Genomic DNA, 25,680 nt, shown 5'->3' on the forward strand with positions numbered 1-25,680 from the left:
TTTTGGGGGGGAAATGCGAGAAATTCCAGGAAACGGACTTTTCCGGATTCGCCGATCGCTTGTCACAAAGCCGAACGTTTAAAAAAATATGCCTTTACCTACCTAAAAAGGAAGATAGCAGATTGATCTTCCACAGATCCCTTTTACCACTGCACATGCAGGCTAATACAACAGATAACAAGGATGTAGTGCTTCTTGGTATAATAAAGAATGGACTGTGGGGAAGACCCTGGTAATTGCACCCAGTGCTAGGATAGATCAATTGATCTAAGGCAGTGAATAAATTATCCTTGCCCGGCACGCGTTCTGTAAAGTCGGAGAGTGCGCGCCCAGGACCAGAGAGAAGCGCCAGAAAACCTGAGAGACCGCGGGGCAGTGCTGGTCTGTCGGGAACGAGGGGGGAGCCCCCGCACAGCGGGAGCAGGTTGAGAGAGGTGAGGAAGCCGTCTCACGACAGCGGGGGCATTTGGAGGTAAGGAGGGGCCGCGCTGTGAGCGCCGTGATCCACGCATCCTTACAGTACCCCCCCTCCGTCGGCCTCAGGATGATCCTCCCATGGTTTGAACGGAAACTTTTTGGAAACGTTTGAGAAGCCCAGGTGTGTGAATGTCTTTAAGAGATACCCATGATCTCTCTTCGGGTCCAAAGCCCTTCCAATGGACCAAGAATTGAACCTTACCTCTCGAGAGGCGGGAATCCAGTATGGCTTGGACTGGGTCTGGTCTCAGAGTGTGGTCCGGAAAGAGAGGACTGTAAATGAATGGTTTGAGAAGAGATGTGTGAAAAACATTAGGAATTCTCATGCTTTGAGGTAATTGAAGAAGGAAGGCCACCGGGTTTATTTGCTCCATGATAGGAAATGGCCCCAGAAACCTAGGTGCCAATTTAGGGGAAGGGGTTTTGAGGTGGATATTTTTAGTAGACAACCAAACCTTGTCCCCTGGTTTGTAGTTGGTTGCAGGTCGGCGACGGTGGTCAGTCTGGATTTTAGAAGTCAAGGAGGCCTTTTTAAGTGCCGATTGAATTCTAGCCCAAGAGTCCTGTAGGAGGGAGATGTGTTCATCCACAGCTGGAACTCCAGAAGAGATATTGGAAATAGCGAGCCGGGTGAAATCCGTAATTAATAAAGAAAGGTGTCTCACGAGTGGATTCATTCCTGGAGGAATTAAAGGCATACTCAGCCCAGGGAAGTAATTCTGCCCAGTCATACTGGGAGTCAGAGACAAAGCACCTTAAATACTTCTCGAGAGATTGATTAACCCTCCTCCTTGATTAACCATCCTCCTTCAAGCATGCAACCGTTATACAATTACTCAAAAACAGCAAGCTTGACCCTACCTGTCTTAACTATCGACCTGTCTCCCTTCTGCCTTTTGCCTCCAAACTCCTTGAACGTCATGTATTCTCTCGATTGCTCCACTTTCTCAACACCTATTCTCTTCTAGACCCTCTACAATCTGGCTTCCGCACTGCTCACTCTACTGAAACAGCCCTCACTAAAATAACCGATGACCTCCATGCTGCCAAAGACAGAGATCATTACATTCTGCTCATATTACTCAACCTCTCTGCCACATTTGACACCGTGGACCACCCTCTTCTCCACATTCTCCATACTCTTGGTATTCAGAACAAAGCTCTATCCTGGATCTCCTCTTACCACTCCTATCGTACTTTCAGTGTCTCTTTTGCCAACACCTCCTCCTCCTCTATCGATCTCTCTGTGGGGGTACCCCATGGCTCTGTCCTGGGACCCCTTCTCTTTTCTTTTTACACACTCTTCAGGTAACCTAATCACATCTTTTGGGTTTAAATATCACCTCTATGCTGACGACACACAAATTTACCTTTCAACCCCTGACCTTACACCTGCTATACAGACCAAAGTTTCTGAATGTCTCTCTGGAATATCATCCTGGATGGCTATCCGCCGACTGAAACTTAACATGGCAAAAACAGAGCTCCTTATACTTCCTCCCAAACCTGGCCCTACTACCTCCTTCCACAATACTGTTGGAAATACGATCATTCACCCAGTAGCCCAAGCACGCTGCCTATGGGTCACACTCGATTCCTCTCTCACATACTCCTCTCACATTCAAAACGTTTCTAAAACTTGTCGCTTTTTCCTCCGCAATATCACAAAGATACGCCCTTTCCTCTGTTACTCGACTGCTAAAACTCTGACTCAGGCCCTCATTCTCTCCCGTCTCGATTACTGCAACCTCCTGCTGTCCGGCCTTCCTGCCTCTCACCTGTCTCGCCTACAATCTATCCTAAACGCTGCTGCCAGAATCACTCTACTCTTTCCTAAATCTGTCTCCACGTCCCCCTTCTGAAATCCCTCTCCTGGCTTCCGATCAAATCCCGCATCTCACACTCAATTCTCCTCCTCACTTTTAAAGCTTTACACTCTTCTGCCCCTCCTTACATCTCAGCCCTAATTTCTCGCTATCAACCACCCCGACTCTTGCGTTCTTCTCAAGGATGTCTTCTTTCTACCCCCTTTGTATCTAAAGCCCTCTCCCGCCTTAAACCTTTCTCACTGACTGCCCCGCACCTCTGGAATGCCCTTCCCCTCAATACCCGACTAGCACCCTCTCTATCCACCTTTAAGACCCACCTTAAGACACATTTGCTTAAAGAAGCATATGAATAGCACTGGATAATCCTGGACACATGATACATAAAGCTTGGCCCCCTGCAGACGCACTTACTAGAATTCCCTCCTACTGTCTCTATATGTTCCCCTACCTACCAATTAGATTGTAAGCTCCTCGGAACAGGGACTCCTCTTCCTTAATGTTACTTTTATGTCTGAAGCATTTATTCCCATGACCTGTTATTTATATTATTTGTTATTTATATGATTACAACATGTATTACTACTGTGAAGCGCTATGTACATTTATGGCGCTATATAAATAAAGACATACAATACAATAAACATTTGAACTCTGATGTTTTTTCATGCAGTCTCATGTACGACAAAAACACTTTCAAAGTATGTCAGGATGGCCGAGCGGTCTAAGGCGCTGCGTTCAGGTCGCAGTCTCCTCTGGAGGCGTGGGTTCGAATCCCACTTCTGACAACTGTTTTTGTTCTTTGCACAATGTTATTTTCAAATTGCATTTCCATTTCAGAACTGATATATGTAGCTGCCATTAAATAATAAAAACTTTTACATAGCGCTGGCTTTGTATTCAGCGCTATACATATAATTTTCCAGGCATGGTCTATGAGTTTACTATCTATTTTTTGGTGTCTGAAGTACAGGGGAGATAAAGTGAAGTCTTATAATTTTATATGTCGGTCTAAAACTTTTCATTATTTATCTCACATTGTGAAAAGCTTTAATAGCAATGAAGTATCTATTTATCTATCTATCTATCTATCTATCTATCTATCTATCTATCTATCTATCTATCTATCTTTCTATCTTTCTATCTATCTATCTATCTAATCTAATCTAATACTGCTCCTGTTGTCACCCATGCAAGTACAACCCGATGTTGCCTAACTTCAGTGATCAGAAACCTTGGTTTGCAGAATATAATCCTTGGATTCAGAAATCCGTTGGCGGATTGCTGAATTCGTGGATTGGATTCTACAAATCCATCGGTGGATTGTATCCAATGGCGGTTTTTGATGAATCCACGTGGATTAAAACCGCCCAAATCCGTTTGCGGATTTTACACCGCAAAATGGATTTTGGGGGGGAAATGCGAGAAATTCCAGGAAACGGACTTGGCCGGATTCGCCGATCGCTTGTCACAAAGCCGAACGTTTAAAAAAATATGCCTTTACCTACCTAAAAAGGAAGATAGCAGATTGATCTTCCACAGATCCCTTTTACCACTGCACATGCAGGCTAATACAACAGATAACAAGGATGTAGTGCTTCTTGGTATAATAAAGAATGGACTGTGGGGAAGACCCTGGTAATTGCACCCAGTGCTAGGATAGATCAATTGATCTAAGGCAGTGAATAAATTATCCTTGCCCGGCACGCGTTCTGTAAAGTCGGAGAGTGCGCGCCCAGGACCAGAGAGAAGCGCCAGAAAACCTGAGAGACCGCGGGGCAGTGCTGGTCTGTCGGGAACGAGGGGGGCGCCCCCGCACAGCGGGAGCAGGTTGAGAGAGGTGAGGAAGCCGTCTCACGACAGCGGGGGCATTTGGAGGTAAGGAGGGGCCGCGCTGTGAGCGCCGCGATCCACGCATCCTTACAGTACCCCCCCTCCGTCGGCCTCAGGATGATCCTCCCATGGTTTGAACGGAAACTTTTTGGAAACGTTTGAGAAGCCCAGGTGTGTGAATGTCTTTAAGAGATACCCATGATCTCTCTTCGGGTCCAAAGCCCTTCCAATGGACCAAGAATTGAACCTTACCTCTCGAGAGGCGGGAATCCAGTATGGCTTGGACTGGGTCTGGTCTCAGAGTGTGGTCCGGAAAGAGAGGACTGTAAATGAATGGTTTGAGAAGAGATGTGTGAAAAACATTAGGAATTCTCATGCTTTGAGGTAATTGAAGAAGGAAGGCCACCGGGTTTATTTGCTCCATGATAGGAAATGGCCCCAGAAACCTAGGTGCCAATTTAGGGGAAGGGGTTTTGAGGTGGATATTTTTAGTAGACAACCAAACCTTGTCCCCTGGTTTGTAGTTGGTTGCAGGTCGGCGACGGTGGTCAGTCTGGATTTTAGAAGTCAAGGAGGCCTTTTTAAGTGCCGATTGAATTCTAGCCCAAGAGTCCTATAGGAGGGAGATGTGTTCATCCACAGCTGGAACTCCAGAGGAGATATTGGAAATAGCGAGCCGGGTAAAATCCGTAATTAATAAAGAAAGGTGTCTCACGAGTGGATTCATTCCTGGAGGAATTAAAGGCATACTCAGCCCAGGGAAGTAATTCTGCCCAGTCATACTGGGAGTCAGAGACAAAGCACCTTAAATACTTCTCGAGAGATTGATTAACCCTCCTCCTTGATTAACCATCCTCCTTCAAGCATGCAACCGTTATACAATTACTCAAAAACAGCAAGCTTGACCCTACCTGTCTTAACTATCGACCTGTCTCCCTTCTGCCTTTTGCCTCCAAACTCCTTGAACGTCATGTATTCTCTCGATTGCTCCACTTTCTCAACACCTATTCTCTTCTAGACCCTCTACAATCTGGCTTCCGCACTGCTCACTCTACTGAAACAGCCCTCACTAAAATAACCGATGACCTCCATGCTGCCAAAGACAGAGATCATTACATTCTGCTCATATTACTCAACCTCTCTGCCACATTTGACACCGTGGACCACCCTCTTCTCCACATTCTCCATACTCTTGGTATTCAGAACAAAGCTCTATCCTGGATCTCCTCTTACCACTCCTATCGTACTTTCAGTGTCTCTTTTGCCAACACCTCCTCCTCCTCTATCGATCTCTCTGTGGGGGTACCCCATGGCTCTGTCCTGGGACCCCTTCTCTTTTCTTTTTACACACTCTTCAGGTAACCTAATCACATCTTTTGGGTTTAAATATCACCTCTATGCTGACGACACACAAATTTACCTTTCAACCCCTGACCTTACACCTGCTATACAGACCAAAGTTTCTGAATGTCTCTCTGGAATATCATCCTGGATGGCTATCCGCCGACTGAAACTTAACATGGCAAAAACAGAGCTCCTTATACTTCCTCCCAAACCTGGCCCTACTACCTCCTTCCACAATACTGTTGGAAATACGATCATTCACCCAGTAGCCCAAGCACGCTGCCTATGGGTCACACTCGATTCCTCTCTCACATACTCCTCTCACATTCAAAACGTTTCTAAAACTTGTCGCTTTTTCCTCCGCAATATCACAAAGATACGCCCTTTCCTCTGTTACTCGACTGCTAAAACTCTGACTCAGGCCCTCATTCTCTCCCGTCTCGATTACTGCAACCTCCTGCTGTCCGGCCTTCCTGCCTCTCACCTGTCTCGCCTACAATCTATCCTAAACGCTGCTGCCAGAATCACTCTACTCTTTCCTAAATCTGTCTCCGCGTCCCCCTTCTGAAATCCCTCTCCTGGCTTCCGATCAAATCCCGCATCTCACACTCAATTCTCCTCCTCACTTTTAAAGCTTTACACTCTTCTGCCCCTCCTTACATCTCAGCCCTAATTTCTCGCTATCAACCACCCCGACTCTTGCGTTCTTCTCAAGGATGTCTTCTTTCTACCCCCTTTGTATCTAAAGCCCTCTCCCGCCTTAAACCTTTCTCACTGACTGCCCCGCACCTCTGGAATGCCCTTCCCCTCAATACCCGACTAGCACCCTCTCTATCCACCTTTAAGACCCACCTTAAGACACATTTGCTTAAAGAAGCATATGAATAGCACTGGATAATCCTGGACACATGATACATAAAGCTTGGCCCCCTGCAGACGCACTTACTAGAATTCCCTCCTACTGTCTCTATATGTTCCCCTACCTACCAATTAGATTGTAAGCTCCTCGGAACAGGGACTCCTCTTCCTTAATGTTACTTTTATGTCTGAAGCATTTATTCCCATGACCTGTTATTTATATTATTTGTTATTTATATGATTACAACATGTATTACTACTGTGAAGCGCTATGTACATTTATGGCGCTATATAAATAAAGACATACAATACAATAAACATTTGAACTCTGATGTTTTTTCATGCAGTCTCATGTACGACAAAAACACTTTCAAAGTATGTCAGGATGGCCGAGCGGTCTAAGGCGCTGCGTTCAGGTCGCAGTCTCCTCTGGAGGCGTGGGTTCGAATCCCACTTCTGACAACTGTTTTTGTTCTTTGCACAATGTTATTTTCAAATTGCATTTCCATTTCAGAACTGATATATGTAGCTGCCATTAAATAATAAAAACTTTTACATAGCGCTGGCTTTGTATTCAGCGCTATACATATAATTTTCCAGGCATGGTCTATGAGTTTACTATCTATTTTTTGGTGTCTGAAGTACAGGGGAGATAAAGTGAAGTCTTATAATTTTATATGTCGGTCTAAAACTTTTCATTATTTATCTCACATTGTGAAAAGCTTTAATAGCAATGAAGTATCTATTTATCTATCTATCTATCTATCTATCTATCTATCTATCTATCTATCTATCTATCTATCTATCTATCTATCTATCTTTCTATCTTTCTATCTATCTATCTATCTAATCTAATCTAATACTGCTCCTGTTGTCACCCATGCAAGTACAACCCGATGTTGCCTAACTTCAGTGATCAGAAACCTTGGTTTGCAGAATATAATCCTTGGATTCAGAAATCCGTTGGCGGATTGCTGAATTCGTGGATTGGATTCTACAAATCCATCGGTGGATTGTATCCAATGGCGGTTTTTGATGAATCCACGTGGATTAAAACCGCCCAAATCCGTTTGCGGATTTTACACCGCAAAATGGATTTTGGGGGGGAAATGCGAGAAATTCCAGGAAACGGACTTGGCCGGATTCGCCGATCGCTTGTCACAAAGCCGAACGTTTAAAAAAATATGCCTTTACCTACCTAAAAAGGAAGATAGCAGATTGATCTTCCACAGATCCCTTTTACCACTGCACATGCAGGCTAATACAACAGATAACAAGGATGTAGTGCTTCTTGGTATAATAAAGAATGGACTGTGGGGAAGACCCTGGTAATTGCACCCAGTGCTAGGATAGATCAATTGATCTAAGGCAGTGAATAAATTATCCTTGCCCGGCACGCGTTCTGTAAAGTCGGAGAGTGCGCGCCCAGGACCAGAGAGAAGCGCCAGAAAACCTGAGAGACCGCGGGGCAGTGCTGGTCTGTCGGGAACGAGGGGGGCGCCCCCGCACAGCGGGAGCAGGTTGAGAGAGGTGAGGAAGCCGTCTCACGACAGCGGGGGCATTTGGAGGTAAGGAGGGGCCGCGCTGTGAGCGCCGCGATCCACGCATCCTTACAGTACCCCCCCTCCGTCGGCCTCAGGATGATCCTCCCATGGTTTGAACGGAAACTTTTTGGAAACGTTTGAGAAGCCCAGGTGTGTGAATGTCTTTAAGAGATACCCATGATCTCTCTTCGGGTCCAAAGCCCTTCCAATGGACCAAGAATTGAACCTTACCTCTCGAGAGGCGGGAATCCAGTATGGCTTGGACTGGGTCTGGTCTCAGAGTGTGGTCCGGAAAGAGAGGACTGTAAATGAATGGTTTGAGAAGAGATGTGTGAAAAACATTAGGAATTCTCATGCTTTGAGGTAATTGAAGAAGGAAGGCCACCGGGTTTATTTGCTCCATGATAGGAAATGGCCCCAGAAACCTAGGTGCCAATTTAGGGGAAGGGGTTTTGAGGTGGATATTTTTAGTAGACAACCAAACCTTGTCCCCTGGTTTGTAGTTGGTTGCAGGTCGGCGACGGTGGTCAGTCTGGATTTTAGAAGTCAAGGAGGCCTTTTTAAGTGCCGATTGAATTCTAGCCCAAGAGTCCTATAGGAGGGAGATGTGTTCATCCACAGCTGGAACTCCAGAGGAGATATTGGAAATAGCGAGCCGGGTAAAATCCGTAATTAATAAAGAAAGGTGTCTCACGAGTGGATTCATTCCTGGAGGAATTAAAGGCATACTCAGCCCAGGGAAGTAATTCTGCCCAGTCATACTGGGAGTCAGAGACAAAGCACCTTAAATACTTCTCGAGAGATTGATTAACCCTCCTCCTTGATTAACCATCCTCCTTCAAGCATGCGACCGTTATACAATTACTCAAAAACAGCAAGCTTGACCCTACCTGTCTTAACTATCGACCTGTCTCCCTTCTGCCTTTTGCCTCCAAACTCCTTGAACGTCATGTATTCTCTCGATTGCTCCACTTTCTCAACACCTATTCTCTTCTAGACCCTCTACAATCTGGCTTCCGCACTGCTCACTCTACTGAAACAGCCCTCACTAAAATAACCGATGACCTCCATGCTGCCAAAGACAGAGATCATTACATTCTGCTCATATTACTCAACCTCTCTGCCACATTTGACACCGTGGACCACCCTCTTCTCCACATTCTCCATACTCTTGGTATTCAGAACAAAGCTCTATCCTGGATCTCCTCTTACCACTCCTATCGTACTTTCAGTGTCTCTTTTGCCAACACCTCCTCCTCCTCTATCGATCTCTCTGTGGGGGTACCCCATGGCTCTGTCCTGGGACCCCTTCTCTTTTCTTTTTACACACTCTTCAGGTAACCTAATCACATCTTTTGGGTTTAAATATCACCTCTATGCTGACGACACACAAATTTACCTTTCAACCCCTGACCTTACACCTGCTATACAGACCAAAGTTTCTGAATGTCTCTCTGGAATATCATCCTGGATGGCTATCCGCCGACTGAAACTTAACATGGCAAAAACAGAGCTCCTTATACTTCCTCCCAAACCTGGCCCTACTACCTCCTTCCACAATACTGTTGGAAATACGATCATTCACCCAGTAGCCCAAGCACGCTGCCTATGGGTCACACTCGATTCCTCTCTCACATACTCCTCTCACATTCAAAACGTTTCTAAAACTTGTCGCTTTTTCCTCCGCAATATCACAAAGATACGCCCTTTCCTCTGTTACTCGACTGCTAAAACTCTGACTCAGGCCCTCATTCTCTCCCGTCTCGATTACTGCAACCTCCTGCTGTCCAGCCTTCCTGCCTCTCACCTGTCTCGCCTACAATCTATCCTAAACGCTGCTGCCAGAATCACTCTACTCTTTCCTAAATCTGTCTCCGCGTCCCCCTTCTGAAATCCCTCTCCTGGCTTCCGATCAAATCCCGCATCTCACACTCAATTCTCCTCCTCACTTTTAAAGCTTTACACTCTTCTGCCCCTCCTTACATCTCAGCCCTAATTTCTCGCTATCAACCACCCCGACTCTTGCGTTCTTCTCAAGGATGTCTTCTTTCTACCCCCTTTGTATCTAAAGCCCTCTCCCGCCTTAAACCTTTCTCACTGACTGCCCCGCACCTCTGGAATGCCCTTCCCCTCAATACCCGACTAGCACCCTCTCTATCCACCTTTAAGACCCACCTTAAGACACATTTGCTTAAAGAAGCATATGAATAGCACTGGATAATCCTGGACACATGATACATAAAGCTTGGCCCCCTGCAGACGCACTTACTAGAATTCCCTCCTACTGTCTCTATATGTTCCCCTACCTACCAATTAGATTGTAAGCTCCTCGGAACAGGGACTCCTCTTCCTTAATGTTACTTTTATGTCTGAAGCATTTATTCCCATGACCTGTTATTTATATTATTTGTTATTTATATGATTACAACATGTATTACTACTGTGAAGCGCTATGTACATTTATGGCGCTATATAAATAAAGACATACAATACAATAAACATTTGAACTCTGATGTTTTTTCATGCAGTCTCATGTACGACAAAAACACTTTCAAAGTATGTCAGGATGGCCGAGCGGTCTAAGGCGCTGCGTTCAGGTCGCAGTCTCCTCTGGAGGCGTGGGTTCGAATCCCACTTCTGACAACTGTTTTTGTTCTTTGCACAATGTTATTTTCAAATTGCATTTCCATTTCAGAACTGATATATGTAGCTGCCATTAAATAATAAAAACTTTTACATAGCGCTGGCTTTGTATTCAGCGCTATACATATAATTTTCCAGGCATGGTCTATGAGTTTACTATCTATTTTTTGGTGTCTGAAGTACAGGGGAGATAAAGTGAAGTCTTATAATTTTATATGTCGGTCTAAAACTTTTCATTATTTATCTCACATTGTGAAAAGCTTTAATAGCAATGAAGTATCTATTTATCTATCTATCTATCTATCTATCTATCTATCTATCTATCTATCTTTCTATCTTTCTATCTATCTATCTATCTAATCTAATCTAATACTGCTCCTGTTGTCACCCATGCAAGTACAACCCGATGTTGCCTAACTTCAGTGATCAGAAACCTTGGTTTGCAGAATATAATCCTTGGATTCAGAAATCCGTTGGCGGATTGCTGAATTCGTGGATTGGATTCTACAAATCCATCGGTGGATTGTATCCAATGGCGGTTTTTGATGAATCCACGTGGATTAAAACCGCCCAAATCCGTTTGCGGATTTTACACCGCAAAATGGATTTTGGGGGGGAAATGCGAGAAATTCCAGGAAACGGACTTGGCCGGATTCGCCAATCGCTTGTCACAAAGCCGAACGTTTAAAAAAATATGCCTTTACCTACCTAAAAAGGAAGATAGCAGATTGATCTTCCACAGATCCCTTTTACCACTGCACATGCAGGCTAATACAACAGATAACAAGGATGTAGTGCTTCTTGGTATAATAAAGAATGGACTGTGGGGAAGACCCTGGTAATTGCACCCAGTGCTAGGATAGATCAATTGATCTAAGGCAGTGAATAAATTATCCTTGCCCGGCACGCGTTCTGTAAAGTCGGAGAGTGCGCGCCCAGGACCAGAGAGAAGCGCCAGAAAACCTGAGAGACCGCGGGGCAGTGCTGGTCTGTCGGGAACGAGGGGGGCGCCCCCGCACAGCGGGAGCAGGTTGAGAGAGGTGAGGAAGCCGTCTCACGACAGCGGGGGCATTTGGAGGTAAGGAGGGGCCGCGCTGTGAGCGCCGCGATCCACGCATCCTTACAGTACCCCCCCTCCGTCGGCCTCAGGATGATCCTCCCATGGTTTGAACGGAAACTTTTTGGAAACGTTTGAGAAGCCCAGGTGTGTGAATGTCTTTAAGAGATACCCATGATCTCTCTTCGGGTCCAAAGCCCTTCCAATGGACCAAGAATTGAACCTTACCTCTCGAGAGGCGGGAATCCAGTATGGCTTGGACTGGGTCTGGTCTCAGAGTGTGGTCCGGAAAGAGAGGACTGTAAATGAATGGTTTGAGAAGAGATGTGTGAAAAACATTAGGAATTCTCATGCTTTGAGGTAATTGAAGAAGGAAGGCCACCGGGTTTATTTTCTCCATGATAGGAAATGGCCCCAGAAACCTAGGTGCCAATTTAGGGGAAGGGGTTTTGAGGTGGATATTTTTAGTAGACAACCAAACCTTGTCCCCTGGTTTGTAGTTGGTTGCAGGTCGGCGACGGTGGTCAGTCTGGATTTTAGAAGTCAAGGAGGCCTTTTTAAGTGCCGATTGAATTCTAGCCCAAGAGTCCTATAGGAGGGAGATGTGTTCATCCACAGCTGGAACTCCAGAGGAGATATTAGAAATAGCGAGCCGGGTGAAATCCGTAATTAATAAAGAAAGGTGTCTCACGAGTGGATTCATTCCTGGAGGAATTAAAGGCATACTCAGCCCAGGGAAGTAATTCTGCCCAGTCATACTGGGAGTCAGAGACAAAGCACCTTAAATACTTCTCGAGAGATTGATTAACCCTCCTCCTTGATTAACCATCCTCCTTCAAGCATGCAACCGTTATACAATTACTCAAAAACAGCAAGCTTGACCCTACCTGTCTTAACTATCGACCTGTCTCCCTTCTGCCTTTTGCCTCCAAACTCCTTGAACGTCATGTATTCTCTCGATTGCTCCACTTTCTCAACACCTATTCTCTTCTAGACCCTCTACAATCTGGCTTCCGCACTGCTCACTCTACTGAAACAGCCCTCACTAAAATAACCGATGACCTCCATGCTGCCAAAGACAGAGATCATTACATTCTGCTCATATTACTCAACCTCTCTGCCACATTTGACACCGTGGACCACCCTCTTCTCCACATTCTCCATACTCTTGGTATTCAGAACAAAGCTCTATCCTGGATCTCCTCTTACCACTCCTATCGTACTTTCAGTGTCTCTTTTGCCAACACCTCCTCCTCCTCTATCGATCTCTCTGTGGGGGTACCCCATGGCTCTGTCCTGGGACCCCTTCTCTTTTCTTTTTACACACTCTTCAGGTAACCTAATCACATCTTTTGGGTTTAAATATCACCTCTATGCTGACGACACACAAATTTACCTTTCAACCCCTGACCTTACACCTGCTATACAGACCAAAGTTTCTGAATGTCTCTCTGGAATATCATCCTGGATGGCTATCCGCCGACTGAAACTTAACATGGCAAAAACAGAGCTCCTTATACTTCCTCCCAAACCTGGCCCTACTACCTCCTTCCACAATACTGTTGGAAATACGATCATTCACCCAGTAGCCCAAGCACGCTGCCTATGGGTCACACTCGATTCCTCTCTCACATACTCCTCTCACATTCAAAACGTTTCTAAAACTTGTCACTTTTTCCTCCGCAATATCACAAAGATACGCCCTTTCCTCTGTTACTCGACTGCTAAAACTCTGACTCAGGCCCTCATTCTCTCCCGTCTCGATTACTGCAACCTCCTGCTGTCCGGCCTTCCTGCCTCTCACCTGTCTCGCCTACAATCTATCCTAAACGCTGCTGCCAGAATCACTCTACTCTTTCCTAAATCTGTCTCCGCGTCCCCCTTCTGAAATCCCTCTCCTGGCTTCCGATCAAATCCCGCATCTCACACTCAATTCTCCTCCTCACTTTTAAAGCTTTACACTCTTCTGCCCCTCCTTACATCTCAGCCCTAATTTCTCGCTATCAACCACCCCGACTCTTGCGTTCTTCTCAAGGATGTCTTCTTTCTACCCCCTTTGTATCTAAAGCCCTCTCCCGCCTTAAACCTTTCTCACTGACTGCCCCGCACCTCTGGAATGCCCTTCCCCTCAATACCCGACTAGCACCCTCTCTATCCACCTTTAAGACCCACCTTAAGACACATTTGCTTAAAGAAGCATATGAATAGCACTGGATAATCCTGGACACATGATACATAAAGCTTGGCCCCCTGCAGACGCACTTACTAGAATTCCCTCCTACTGTCTCTATATGTTCCCCTACCTACCAATTAGATTGTAAGCTCCTCGGAACAGGGACTCCTCTTCCTTAATGTTACTTTTATGTCTGAAGCATTTATTCCCATGACCTGTTATTTATATTATTTGTTATTTATATGATTACAACATGTATTACTACTGTGAAGCGCTATGTACATTTATGGCGCTATATAAATAAAGACATACAATACAATAAACATTTGAACTCTGATGTTTTATCATGCAGTCTCATGTACGACAAAACCACTTTCAAAGTATGTCAGGATGGCCGAGCGGTCTAAGGCGCTGCGTTCAGGTCGCAGTCTCCTCTGGAGGCGTGGGTTCGAATCCCACTTCTGACAACTGTTTTTGTTCTTTGCACAATGTTATTTTCAAATTGCATTTCCATTTCAGAACTGATATATGTAGCTGCCATTAAATAATAAAAACTTTTACATAGCGCTGGCTTTGTATTCAGCGCTATACATATAATTTTCCAGGCATGGTCTATGAGTTTACTATCTATTTTTTGGTGTCTGAAGTACAGGGGAGATAAAGTGAAGTCTTATAATTTTATATGTCGGTCTAAAACTTTTCATTATTTATCTCACATTGTGAAAAGCTTTAATAGCAATGAAGTATCTATTTATCTATCTATCTATCTATCTATCTATCTATCTATCTATCTATCTTTCTATCTTTCTATCTTTCTATCTTTCTATCTATCTATCTATCTAATCTAATCTAATACTGCTCCTGTTGTCACCCATGCAAGTACAACCCGATGTTGCCTAACTTCAGTGATCAGAAACCTTGGTTTGCAGAATATAATCCTTGGATTCAGAAATCCGTTGGCGGATTGCTGAATTCGTGGATTGGATTCTACAAATCCATCGGTGGATTGTATCCAATGGCGGTTTTTGATGAATCCACGTGGATTAAAACCGCCCAAATCCGTTTGCGGATTTTACACCGCAAAATGGATTTTGGGGGGGAAATGCGAGAAATTCCAGGAAACGGACTTGGCCGGATTCGCCGATCGCTTGTCACAAAGCCGAACGTTTAAAAAAATATGCCTTTACCTACCTAAAAAGGAAGATAGCAGATTGATCTTCCACAGATCCCTTTTACCACTGCACATGCAGGCTAATACAACAGATAACAAGGATGTAGTGCTTCTTGGTATAATAAAGAATGGACTGTGGGGAAGACCCTGGTAATTGCACCCAGTGCTAGGATAGATCAATTGATCTAAGGCAGTGAATAAATTATCCTTGCCCGGCACGCGTTCTGTAAAGTCGGAGAGTGCGCGCCCAGGACCAGAGAGAAGCGCCAGAAAACCTGAGAGACCGCGGGGCAGTGCTGGTCTGTCGGGAACGAGGGGGGCGCCCCCGCACAGCGGGAGCAGGTTGAGAGAGGTGAGGAAGCCGTCTCACGACAGCGGGGGCATTTGGAGGTAAGGAGGGGCCGCGCTGTGAGCGCCGCGATCCACGCATCCTTACAGTACCCCCCCTCCGTCGGCCTCAGGATGATCCTCCCATGGTTTGAACGGAAACTTTTTGGAAACGTTTGAGAAGCCCAGGTGTGTGAATGTCTTTAAGAGATACCCATGATCTCTCTTCGGGTCCAAAGCCCTTCCAATGGACCAAGAATTGAACCTTACCTCTCGAGAGGCGGGAATCCAGTATGGCTTGGACTGGGTCTGGTCTCAGAGTGTGGTCCGGAAAGAGAGGACTGTAAATGAATGGTTTGAGAAGAGATGTGTGAAAAACATTAGGAATTCTCATGCTTTGAGGTAATTGAAGAAGGAAGGCCACCGGGTTTATTTGCTCCATGATAGGAAATGGCCCCAGAAACCTAGGTGCCAATTTAGGGGAAGGGGTTTTGAGGTGGATATTTTTAGTAGACAACCAAACCTTGTCCCCTGGTTTGTAGTTGGTTGCAGGTCGGCGACGGTGGTCAGTCTGGATTTTAGAAGTCAAGGAGGCCTTTTTAAGTGCCGATTGAATTCTAGCCCAAGAGTCCTATAGGAGGGAGATGTGTTCATCCACAGCTGGAACTCCAGAGGAGATATTGGAAATAGCGAGCCGGGTGAAATCCGTAATTAATAAAGAAAGGTGTCTCACGAGTGGATTCATTCCTGGAGGAATTAAAGGCATACTCAGCCCAGGGAAGTAATTCTGCCCAGTCATACTGGGAGTCAGAGACAAAGCACCTTAAATACTTCTCGAGAGATTGATTAACCCTCCTCCTTGATTAACCATCCTCCTTCAAGCATGCAACCGTTATACAATTACTCAAAAACAGCAAGCTTGACCCTACCTGTCTTAACTATCGACCTGTCTCCCTTCTGCCTTTTGCCTCCAAACTCCTTGAACGTCATGTATTCTCTCGATTGCTCCACTTTCTCAACACCTATTCTCTTCTAGACCCTCTACAATCTGGCTTCCGCACTGCTCACTCTACTGAAACAGCCCTCACTAAAATAACCGATGACCTCCATGCTGCCAAAGACAGAGATCATTACATTCTGCTCATATTACTCAACCTCTCTGCCACATTTGACACCGTGGACCACCCTCTTCTCCACATTCTCCATACTCTTGGTATTCAGAACAAAGCTCTATCCTGGATCTCCTCTTACCACTCCTATCGTACTTTCAGTGTCTCTTTTGCCAACACCTCCTCCTCCTCTATCGATCTCTCTGTGGGGGTACCCCATGGCTCTGTCCTGGGACCCCTTCTCTTTTCTTTTTACACACTCTTCAGGTAACCTAATCACATCTTTTGGGTTTAAATATCACCTCTATGCTGACGACACACAAATTTACCTTTCAACCCCTGACCTTACACCTGCTATACAGACCAAAGTTTCTGAATGTCTCTCTGGAATATCATCCTGGTTGGCTATCCGCCGACTGAAACTTAACATGGCAAAAACAGAGCTCCTTATACTTCCTCCCAAACCTGGCCCTACTACCTCCTTCCACAATACTGTTGGAAATACAATCATTCACCCAGTAGCCCAAGCACGCTGCCTATGGGTCACACTCGATTCCTCTCTCACATACTCCTCTCACATTCAAAACGTTTCTAAAACTTGTCGCTTTTTCCTCCGCAATATCACAAAGATACGCCCTTTCCTCTGTTACTCGACTGCTAAAACTCTGACTCAGGCCCTCATTCTCTCCCGTCTCGATTACTGCAACCTCCTGCTGTCCGGCCTTCCTGCCTCTCACCTGTCTCGCCTACAATCTATCCTAAACGCTGCTGCCAGAATCACTCTACTCTTTCCTAAATCTGTCTCCGCGTCCCCCTTCTGAAATCCCTCTCCTGGCTTCCGATCAAATCCCGCATCTCACACTCAATTCTCCTCCTCACTTTTAAAGCTTTACACTCTTCTGCCCCTCCTTACATCTCAGCCCTAATTTCTCGCTATCAACCACCCCGACTCTTGCGTTCTTCTCAAGGATGTCTTCTTTCTACCCCCTTTGTATCTAAAGCCCTCTCCCGCCTTAAACCTTTCTCACTGACTGCCCCGCACCTCTGGAATGCCCTTCCCCTCAATACCCGACTAGCACCCTCTCTATCCACCTTTAAGACCCACCTTAAGACACATTTGCTTAAAGAAGCATATGAATAGCACTGGATAATCCTGGACACATGATACATAAAGCTTGGCCCCCTGCAGACGCACTTACTAGAATTCCCTCCTACTGTCTCTATATGTTCCCCTACCTACCAATTAGATTGTAAGCTCCTCGGAACAGGGACTCCTCTTCCTTAATGTTACTTTTATGTCTGAAGCATTTATTCCCATGACCTGTTATTTATATTATTTGTTATTTATATGATTACAACATGTATTACTACTGTGAAGCGCTATGTACATTTATGGCGCTATATAAATAAAGACATACAATACAATAAACATTTGAACTCTGATGTTTTATCATGCAGTCTCATGTACGACAAAAACACTTTCAAAGTATGTCAGGATGGCCGAGCGGTCTAAGGCGCTGCGTTCAGGTCGCAGTCTCCTCTGGAGGCGTGGGTTCGAATCCCACTTCTGACAACTGTTTTTGTTCTTTGCACAATGTTATTTTCAAATTGCATTTCCATTTCAGAACTGATATATGTAGCTGCCATTAAATAATAAAAACTTTTACATAGCGCTGGCTTTGTATTCAGCGCTATACATATAATTTTCCAGGCATGGTCTATGAGTTTACTATCTATTTTTTGGTGTCTGAAGTACAGGGGAGATAAAGTGAAGTCTTATAATTTTATATGTCGGTCTAAAACTTTTCATTATTTATCTCACATTGTGAAAAGCTTTAATAGCAATGAAGTATCTATTTATCTATCTATCTATCTATCTATCTATCTATCTATCTATCTTTCTATCTTTCTATCTTTCTATCTATCTATCTATCTAATCTAATCTAATACTGCTCCTGTTGTCACCCATGCAAGTACAACCCGATGTTGCCTAACTTCAGTGATCAGAAACCTTGGTTTGCAGAATATAATCCTTGGATTCAGAAATCCGTTGGCGGATTGCTGAATTCGTGGATTGGATTCTACAAATCCATCGGTGGATTGTATCCAATGGCGGTTTTTGATGAATCCACGTGGATTAAAACCGCCCAAATCCGTTTGCGGATTTTACACCGCAAAATGGATTTTGGGGGGGAAATGCGAGAAATTCCAGGAAACGGACTTGGCCGGATTCGCCGATCGCTTGTCACAAAGCCGAACGTTTAAAAAAATATGCCTTTACCTACCTAAAAAGGAAGATAGCAGATTGATCTTCCACAGATCCCTTTTACCACTGCACATGCAGGCTAATACAACAGATAACAAGGATGTAGTGCTTCTTGGTATAATAAAGAATGGACTGTGGGGAAGACCCTGGTAATTGCACCCAGTGCTAGGATAGATCAATTGATCTAAGGCAGTGAATAAATTATCCTTGCCCGGCACGCGTTCTGTAAAGTCGGAGAGTGCGCGCCCAGGACCAGAGAGAAGCGCCAGAAAACCTGAGAGACCGCGGGGCAGTGCTGGTCTGTCGGGAACGAGGGGGGCGCCCCCGCACAGCGGGAGCAGGTTGAGAGAGGTGAGGAAGCCGTCTCACGACAGCGGGGGCATTTGGAGGTAAGGAGGGGCCGCACTGTGAGCGCCGCGATCCACGCATCCTTACAGTACCCCCCCTCCGTCGGCCTCAGGATGATCCTCCCATGGTTTGAACGGAAACTTTTTGGAAACGTTTGAGAAGCCCAGGTGTGTGAATGTCTTTAAGAGATACCCATGATCTCTCTTCGGGTCCAAAGCCCTTCCAATGGACCAAGAATTGAACCTTACCTCTCGAGAGGCGGGAATCCAGTATGGCTTGGACTGGGTCTGGTCTCAGAGTGTGGTCCGGAAAGAGAGGACTGTAAATGAATGGTTTGAGAAGAGATGTGTGAAAAACATTAGGAATTCTCATGCTTTGAGGTAATTGAAGAAGGAAGGCCACCGGGTTTATTTGCTCCATGATAGGAAATGGCCCCAGAAACCTAGGTGCCAATTTAGGGGAAGGGGTTTTGAGGTGGATATTTTTAGTAGACAACCAAACCTTGTCCCCTGGTTTGTAGTTGGTTGCAGGTCGGCGACGGTGGTCAGTCTGGATTTTAGAAGTCAAGGAGGCCTTTTTAAGTGCCGATTGAATTCTAGCCCAAGAGTCCTATAGGAGGGAGATGTGTTCATCCACAGCTGGAACTCCAGAGGAGATATTGGAAATAGCGAGCCGGGTGAAATCCGTAATTAATAAAGAAAGGTGTCTCACGAGTGGATTCATTCCTGGAGGAATTAAAGGCATACTCAGCCCAGGGAAGTAATTCTGCCCAGTCATACTGGGAGTCAGAGACAAAGCACCTTAAATACTTCTCGAGAGATTGATTAACCCTCCTCCTTGATTAACCATCCTCCTTCAAGCATGCAACCGTTATACAATTACTCAAAAACAGCAAGCTTGACCCTACCTGTCTTAACTATCGACCTGTCTCCCTTCTGCCTTTTGCCTCCAAACTCCTTGAACGTCATGTATTCTCTCGATTGCTCCACTTTCTCAACACCTATTCTCTTCTAGACCCTCTACAATCTGGCTTCCGCACTGCTCACTCTACTGAAACAGCCCTCACTAAAATAACCGATGACCTCCATGCTGCCAAAGACAGAGATCATTACATTCTGCTCATATTACTCAACCTCTCTGCCACATTTGACACCGTGGACCACCCTCTTCTCCACATTCTCCATACTCTTGGTATTCAGAACAAAGCTCTATCCTGGATCTCCTCTTACCACTCCTATCGTACTTTCAGTGTCTCTTTTGCCAACACCTCCTCCTCCTCTATCGATCTCTCTGTGGGGGTACCCCATGGCTCTGTCCTGGGACCCCTTCTCTTTTCTTTTTACACACTCTTCAGGTAACCTAATCACATCTTTTGGGTTTAAATATCACCTCTATGCTGACGACACACAAATTTACCTTTCAACCCCTGACCTTACACCTGCTATACAGACCAAAGTTTCTGAATGTCTCTCTGGAATATCATCCTGGATGGCTATCCGCCGACTGAAACTTAACATGGCAAAAACAGAGCTCCTTATACTTCCTCCCAAACCTGGCCCTACTACCTCCTTCCACAATACTGTTGGAAATACGATCATTCACCCAGTAGCCCAAGCACGCTGCCTATGGGTCACACTCGATTCCTCTCTCACATACTCCTCTCACATTCAAAACGTTTCTAAAACTTGTCGCTTTTTCCTCCGCAATATCACAAAGATACGCCCTTTCCTCTGTTACTCGACTGCTAAAACTCTGACTCAGGCCCTCATTCTCTCCCGTCTCGATTACTGCAACCTCCTGCTGTCCGGCCTTCCTGCCTCTCACCTGTCTCGCCTACAATCTATCCTAAACGCTGCTGCCAGAATCACTCTACTCTTTCCTAAATCTGTCTCCGCGTCCCCCTTCTGAAATCCCTCTCCTGGCTTCCGATCAAATCCCGCATCTCACACTCAATTCTCCTCCTCACTTTTAAAGCTTTACACTCTTCTGCCCCTCCTTACATCTCAGCCCTAATTTCTCGCTATCAACCACCCCGACTCTTGCGTTCTTCTCAAGGATGTCTTCTTTCTACCCCCTTTGTATCTAAAGCCCTCTCCCGCCTTAAACCTTTCTCACTGACTGCCCCGCACCTCTGGAATGCCCTTCCCCTCAATACCCGACTAGCACCCTCTCTATCCACCTTTAAGACCCACCTTAAGACACATTTGCTTAAAGAAGCATATGAATAGCACTGGATAATCCTGGACACATGATACATAAAGCTTGGCCCCCTGCAGACGCACTTACTAGAATTCCCTCCTACTGTCTCTATATGTTCCCCTACCTACCAATTAGATTGTAAGCTCCTCGGAACAGGGACTCCTCTTCCTTAATGTTACTTTTATGTCTGAAGCATTTATTCCCATGACCTGTTATTTATATTATTTGTTATTTATATGATTACAACATGTATTACTACTGTGAAGCGCTATGTACATTTATGGCGCTATATAAATAAAGACATACAATACAATAAACATTTGAACTCTGATGTTTTTTCATGCAGTCTCATGTACGACAAAAACACTTTCAAAGTATGTCAGGATGGCCGAGCGGTCTAAGGCGCTGCGTTCAGGTCGCAGTCTCCTCTGGAGGCGTGGGTTCGAATCCCACTTCTGACAACTGTTTTTGTTCTTTGCACAATGTTATTTTCAAATTGCATTTCCATTTCAGAACTGATATATGTAGCTGCCATTAAATAATAAAAACTTTTACATAGCGCTGGCTTTGTATTCAGCGCTATACATATAATTTTCCAGGCATGGTCTATGAGTTTACTATCTATTTTTTGGTGTCTGAAGTACAGGGGAGATAAAGTGAAGTCTTATAATTTTATATGTCGGTCTAAAACTTTTCATTATTTATCTCACATTGTGAAAAGCTTTAATAGCAATGAAGTATCTATTTATCTATCTATCTATCTATCTATCTATCTATCTATCTATCTATCTATCTATCTATCTATCTATCTTTCTATCTTTCTATCTATCTATCTATCTAATCTAATCTAATACTGCTCCTGTTGTCACCCATGCAAGTACAACCCGATGTTGCCTAACTTCAGTGATCAGAAACCTTGGTTTGCAGAATATAATCCTTGGATTCAGAAATCCGTTGGCGGATTGCTGAATTCGTGGATTGGATTCTACAAATCCATCGGTGGATTGTATCCAATGGCGGTTTTTGATGAATCCACGTGGATTAAAACCGCCCAAATCCGTTTGCGGATTTTACACCGCAAAATGGATTTTGGGGGGGAAATGCGAGAAATTCCAGGAAACGGACTTGGCCGGATTCGCCGATCGCTTGTCACAAAGCCGAACGTTTAAAAAAATATGCCTTTACCTACCTAAAAAGGAAGATAGCAGATTGATCTTCCACAGATCCCTTTTACCACTGCACATGCAGGCTAATACAACAGATAACAAGGATGTAGTGCTTCTTGGTATAATAAAGAATGGACTGTGGGGAAGACCCTGGTAATTGCACCCAGTGCTAGGATAGATCAATTGATCTAAGGCAGTGAATAAATTATCCTTGCCCGGCACGCGTTCTGTAAAGTCGGAGAGCGCGCGCCCAGGACAAGAGAGAAGCGCCAGAAAACCTGAGAGACCGCGGGGCAGTGCTGGTCTGTCGGGAACGAGGGGGGCGCCCCCGCACAGCGGGAGCAGGTTGAGAGAGGTGAGGAAGCCGTCTCACGACAGCGGGGGCATTTGGAGGTAAGGAGGGGCCGCGCTGTGAGCGCCGCGATCCACGCATCCTTACAGTACCCCCCCTCCGTCGGCCTCAGGATGATCCTCCCATGGTTTGAACGGAAACTTTTTGGAAACGTTTGAGAAGCCCAGGTGTGTGAATGTCTTTAAGAGATACCCATGATCTCTCTTCGGGTCCAAAGCCCTTCCAATGGACCAAGAATTGAACCTTACCTCTCGAGAGGCGGGAATCCAGTATGGCTTGGACTGGGTCTGGTCTCAGAGTGTGGTCCGGAAAGAGAGGACTGTAAATGAATGGTTTGAGAAGAGATGTGTGAAAAACATTAGGAATTCTCATGCTTTGAGGTAATTGAAGAAGGAAGGCCACCGGGTTTATTTTCTCCATGATAGGAAATGGCCCCAGAAACCTAGGTGCCAATTTAGGGGAAGGGGTTTTGAGGTGGATATTTTTAGTAGACAACCAAACCTTGTCCCCTGGTTTGTAGTTGGTTGCAGGTCGGCGACGGTGGTCAGTCTGGATTTTAGAAGTCAAGGAGGCCTTTTTAAGTGCCGATTGAATTCTAGCCCAAGAGTCCTATAGGAGGGAGATGTGTTCATCCACAGCTGGAACTCCAGAGGAGATATTGGAAATAGCGAGCCGGGTGAAATCCGTAATTAATAAAGAAAGGTGTCTCACGAGTGGATTCATTCCTGGAGGAATTAAAGGCATACTCAGCCCAGGGAAGTAATTCTGCCCAGTCATACTGGGAGTCAGAGACAAAGCACCTTAAATACTTCTCGAGAGATTGATTAACCCTCCTCCTTGATTAACCATCCTCCTTCAAGCATGCAACCGTTATACAATTACTCAAAAACAGCAAGCTTGACCCTACCTGTCTTAACTATCGACCTGTCTCCCTTCTGCCTTTTGCCTCCAAACTCCTTGAACGTCATGTATTCTCTCGATTGCTCCACTTTCTCAACACCTATTCTCTTCTAGACCCTCTACAATCTGGCTTCCGCACTGCTCACTCTACTGAAACAGCCCTCACTAAAATAACCGATGACCTCCATGCTGCCAAAGACAGAGATCATTACATTCTGCTCATATTACTCAACCTCTCTGCCACATTTGACACCGTGGACCACCCTCTTCTCCACATTCTCCATACTCTTGGTATTCAGAACAAAGCTCTATCCTGGATCTCCTCTTACCACTCCTATCGTACTTTCAGTGTCTCTTTTGCCAACACCTCCTCCTCCTCTATCGATCTCTCTGTGGGGGTACCCCATGGCTCTGTCCTGGGACCCCTTCTCTTTTCTTTTTACACACTCTTCAGGTAACCTAATCACATCTTTTGGGTTTAAATATCACCTCTATGCTGACGACACACAAATTTACCTTTCAACCCCTGACCTTACACCTGCTATACAGACCAAAGTTTCTGAATGTCTCTCTGGAATATCATCCTGGATGGCTATCCGCCGACTGAAACTTAACATGGCAAAAACAGAGCTCCTTATACTTCCTCCCAAACCTGGCCCTACTACCTCCTTCCACAATACTGTTGGAAATACGATCATTCACCCAGTAGCCCAAGCACGCTGCCTATGGGTCACACTCGATTCCTCTCTCACATACTCCTCTCACATTCAAAACGTTTCTAAAACTTGTCGCTTTTTCCTCCGCAATATCACAAAGATACGCCCTTTCCTCTGTTACTCGACTGCTAAAACTCTGACTCAGGCCCTCATTCTCTCCCGTCTCGATTACTGCAACCTCCTGCTGTCCGGCCTTCCTGCCTCTCACCTGTCTCGCCTACAATCTATCCTAAACGCTGCTGCCAGAATCACTCTACTCTTTCCTAAATCTGTCTCCGCGTCCCCCTTCTGAAATCCCTCTCCTGGCTTCCGATCAAATCCCACATCTCACACTCAATTCTCCTCCTCACTTTTAAAGCTTTACACTCTTCTGCCCCTCCTTACATCTCAGCCCTAATTTCTCGCTATCAACCACCCCGACTCTTGCGTTCTTCTCAAGGATGTCTTCTTTCTACCCCCTTTGTATCTAAAGCCCTCTCCCGCCTTAAACCTTTCTCACTGACTGCCCCGCACCTCTGGAATGCCCTTCCCCTCAATACCCGACTAGCACCCTCTCTATCCACCTTTAAGACCCACCTTAAGACACATTTGCTTAAAGAAGCATATGAATAGCACTGGATAATCCTGGACACATGATACATAAAGCTTGGCCCCCTGCAGACGCACTTACTAGAATTCCCTCCTACTGTCTCTATATGTTCCCCTACCTACCAATTAGATTGTAAGCTCCTCGGAACAGGGACTCCTCTTCCTTAATGTTACTTTTATGTCTGAAGCATTTATTCCCATGACCTGTTATTTATATTATTTGTTATTTATATGATTACAACATGTATTACTACTGTGAAGCGCTATGTACATTTATGGCGCTATATAAATAAAGACATACAATACAATAAACATTTGAACTCTGATGTTTTTTCATGCAGTCTCATGTACGACAAAAACACTTTCAAAGTATGTCAGGATGGCCGAGCGGTCTAAGGCGCTGCGTTCAGGTCGCAGTCTCCTCTGGAGGCGTGGGTTCGAATCCCACTTCTGACAACTGTTTTTGTTCTTTGCACAATGTTATTTTCAAATTGCATTTCCATTTCAGAACTGATATATGTAGCTGCCATTAAATAATAAAAACTTTTACATAGCGCTGGCTTTGTATTCAGCGCTATACATATAATTTTCCAGGCATGGTCTATGAGTTTACTATCTATTTTTTGGTGTCTGAAGTACAGGGGAGATAAAGTGAAGTCTTATAATTTTATATGTCGGTCTAAAACTTTTCATTATTTATCTCACATTGTGAAAAGCTTTAATAGCAATGAAGTATCTATTTATCTATCTATCTATCTATCTATCTATCTATCTATCTATCTA

At 45.0% G+C, this 25,680-nt stretch overlaps 7 non-coding genes across 7 annotated transcripts; all 7 read left to right on the forward strand.

Annotated features, from left to right (window-relative positions):
* The first annotated feature begins 3,008 nt into the window (after positions 1–3,008).
* On the forward strand, positions 3,009–3,091 carry TRNAL-CAG (transfer RNA leucine (anticodon CAG)). Its single transcript has one exon. It is a non-coding gene; the product is annotated as a tRNA-Leu (tRNA).
* Positions 3,092–6,717: 3,626 nt separating this feature from the next.
* On the forward strand, positions 6,718–6,800 carry TRNAL-CAG (transfer RNA leucine (anticodon CAG)). The gene has a single exon. It is a non-coding gene; the product is annotated as a tRNA-Leu (tRNA).
* Positions 6,801–10,442: 3,642 nt separating this feature from the next.
* On the forward strand, positions 10,443–10,525 carry TRNAL-CAG (transfer RNA leucine (anticodon CAG)). Its single transcript has one exon. It is a non-coding gene; the product is annotated as a tRNA-Leu (tRNA).
* A 3,614-nt stretch (positions 10,526–14,139) lies between these two features.
* TRNAL-CAG (transfer RNA leucine (anticodon CAG)) lies at positions 14,140–14,222 on the forward strand. The gene has a single exon. It is a non-coding gene; the product is annotated as a tRNA-Leu (tRNA).
* Positions 14,223–17,852: 3,630 nt separating this feature from the next.
* TRNAL-CAG (transfer RNA leucine (anticodon CAG)) lies at positions 17,853–17,935 on the forward strand. The gene has a single exon. It is a non-coding gene; the product is annotated as a tRNA-Leu (tRNA).
* Positions 17,936–21,553: 3,618 nt separating this feature from the next.
* On the forward strand, positions 21,554–21,636 carry TRNAL-CAG (transfer RNA leucine (anticodon CAG)). The gene has a single exon. It is a non-coding gene; the product is annotated as a tRNA-Leu (tRNA).
* Positions 21,637–25,270: 3,634 nt separating this feature from the next.
* On the forward strand, positions 25,271–25,353 carry TRNAL-CAG (transfer RNA leucine (anticodon CAG)). The gene has a single exon. It is a non-coding gene; the product is annotated as a tRNA-Leu (tRNA).
* The last annotated feature ends 327 nt before the right edge of the window (positions 25,354–25,680 follow it).

Source organism: Ascaphus truei, unplaced genomic scaffold (genome assembly GCF_040206685.1).
Source record: "Ascaphus truei isolate aAscTru1 unplaced genomic scaffold, aAscTru1.hap1 HAP1_SCAFFOLD_802, whole genome shotgun sequence".
NCBI lineage: Eukaryota > Metazoa > Chordata > Amphibia > Anura > Ascaphidae > Ascaphus > Ascaphus truei.